Source organism: Triticum aestivum, chromosome 5A (assembly GCF_018294505.1).
Source record: "Triticum aestivum cultivar Chinese Spring chromosome 5A, IWGSC CS RefSeq v2.1, whole genome shotgun sequence".
NCBI lineage: Eukaryota > Viridiplantae > Streptophyta > Magnoliopsida > Poales > Poaceae > Triticum > Triticum aestivum.
Genome location: NC_057806.1, coordinates 81,114,288 through 81,117,025, shown reverse-complemented (window position 1 = coordinate 81,117,025; position 2,738 = coordinate 81,114,288).

Sequence of the window (2,738 nt, the reverse complement as noted above, 5' to 3'; positions counted from 1 at the left end):
CAGTATAATTTATTTCGGATGTAAGAAAACATAACCCATTACGTTGTCTTCCTTGCCCAACCTCAACTTTTTAGCATGTCATATTTTAATGAGTGCTCACAATCATAAAAGATGTCCAAGATAGTATATTTATATGTGAAAACCTCTCTTTCTTTATTACTTCCTATTAATTGCAACGAAGACTAAAACTATGTTTGTCAACTCTTAACAACTTTTATTCATCATACTCTTTATATGTAAAGTCATTACTCTCCATAAGATCCATATGATCACTTTATTTCTTTTTATTCTTTCTCTTCTCTTTTATTTTTATTCCCTCCAGATCATGGCAAGATAATCAAGCCCTTGACTCATAACTAATCTTTATTATATATAGCTCACGGACTCGATTACATAGAAGGATCATAAAGAAAAACTCAAAACTAGATCATACTAAAACTTTATTCTACTAGATCAAGATATAAAAAAAGGATCAAACTAAGAAAAATGGTAAAGATAGGAGTGTGATGGTGATATGATACCGGGGCACCTCCCCCAAGCTTGGCAGTTGCCAAGGGGAGTGCCCATACCCATGTGTTTATGTCTCTTTCTTCGGGGGTGGAGGAGTTGGTGATGATGATGACAATTATGCCTTCAGCTTTTTCATGTTGTAATTTAGGAGAGCAATCTCCTCCTTTAAATCATCGACCTCCGATTCCAGCTTCAAGATCTTGTCACATAAATATCCTTTGCTTTTCTGCCGAAAATGAGAAGGAATAGATAGGATGTTAGACAGTTTAGCCCTCTTAGGGAGACTAGACTTCTTGAACTTCACGTGCATATCCCTAGGTTGAGGTAGAGGAACGTCCTCCTCCTCCAAACTTGAATCATTGATCCTTCTTAAACGAGCATCCTCCTCATCATCCGTAGTTCGATCACAAGGAGATAGGTCCCCATAGGTCTTTGGGTCAGCAATGAGGTGTGAGACATAGCTCTCTCCGTCGGAGTCTTGAGATGACATCTTGCTCTAAATCTGCAGCAGAAACAGCTCGAAACAAAAACAGAGGATGTTTGCGTGGTACGGTGGTCAAAACCTTCGGGAGATTATATAATGAATTTTTACCGACCAAAAGAAGTATCATGCAAGAAAATGGAGTCCGGAGAGCACACGAGGTGCCCATGAGGCAGGGGGCGCGCCCTCCACCCTCGTGGAAGCCTCGTGTCCTTTTCGGACTGCTTCTTATTTTCCTATTTTCTTAAATATTCCAAAACGGAGAAAAATTGCCATTAGAACTATTTTGGAGTCGGTTTACGTACCGTACGACATACCTATTCCTTTTCGGAGTCTGAAACATTCTGGAAAGTGTCTCTTATGTATTCCTCCGGGGTTACGATTTCAATAACATTAGTTTCAACATTTATGGGATTACCTGAGATATAATGTTTGATTCTTTTACCGTTCACCACCCTCGGATTTGTGCCTTCGAAGTTGTTGATTTTTATGGCACCGGAATGATAGACCTCCTCGATGATGTAAGGGCCTTCCCATTTAGAGAGGAGTTTGCCTGCAAAAAAATCTTAAACGAGAGTTGTATAGCAATACATAATCACCTACATTAAACCCACGCTTTTGTATCCTTTTGTCATGCCATCTTTTAACTTTTTCTTTAAATAGTTTGGAATTCTCATAGGCCTAGGTTCTCCATCCATCAAGTGAGCTAATGTCAAATAGTCTCTTCTCACCGGCAAGTTTGAAGTCATAGTTGAGCTCTTTAATGGCCCAACATGCCTTATGTTCTAGTTCGAGAGGTAAGTGGCATGCTTTTCCATAAACCATTTTATACGGAGACATGCCCATATGATTTTTATATGCAGTTCTATAGACCCATAATGCATCATCAAGTTTCTTGGACCAATTCTTTCTAGATCTATTAACAGCCTTTTGCAAAATTAATTTAAGCTCTCTATTACTCAGTTCTACTTGACCACTAGACTGTGGATGATATGGAGATGCAATTCTATGATTAACATCATACTTAGCAAGCATTTTACGATAAGCACCATGAATAAAATGTGAACCACCATCAGTCATTAAATATCTAGGGACTCCAAACCTCGAAAAAATAACTTCTTTAAGCACCTTAATAGAGGTGTTATGATCGGCACTACTAGTTGGAATAGCTTCTACCCACTTAGTAACGTAATCAAGAGCAACTAAAATATGTGTATACCCATTAGAGGAAGGAAACAATCCTATATAATCAAAGCCCCAAACATCAAATGGTTCAATAACAAGTCAATAATTCATAGGCATTTCTTGACGTCTACTAATATTACCAATTCTTTGACATTCATCACAAGACAAGACAAACTTACGGGCATCTTTGAAGAGAGTAAGCCAATAAAAACCGGATTGCAATACCTTATGTGCAGTTCTATCTCCAGCGTGGTGTCCTCCATAAGCCTTGGAGTGACACTTGCGTAGGATCTGTTCATGTTCATGCTCAGGTACACAACGTCTAATAACACCATCTACTCCTTCTCTATAAAGGTGTGAGTCATCCCAGAAGTAATGTCTTAAATCATAGAAAAACTTTTTCTTTTGCTGGTATGTGAAACTAGGTGGTATAAATTTAGCAACAATGTAATTAGCATAATCAGCATACCATGGAGCAGTACGAGAAGCATTTATGACAGCTAATTGTTCATCAGGAAAGCTATCATCAATAGGTAGTGGGTCATCAAGAACATTCACTAAC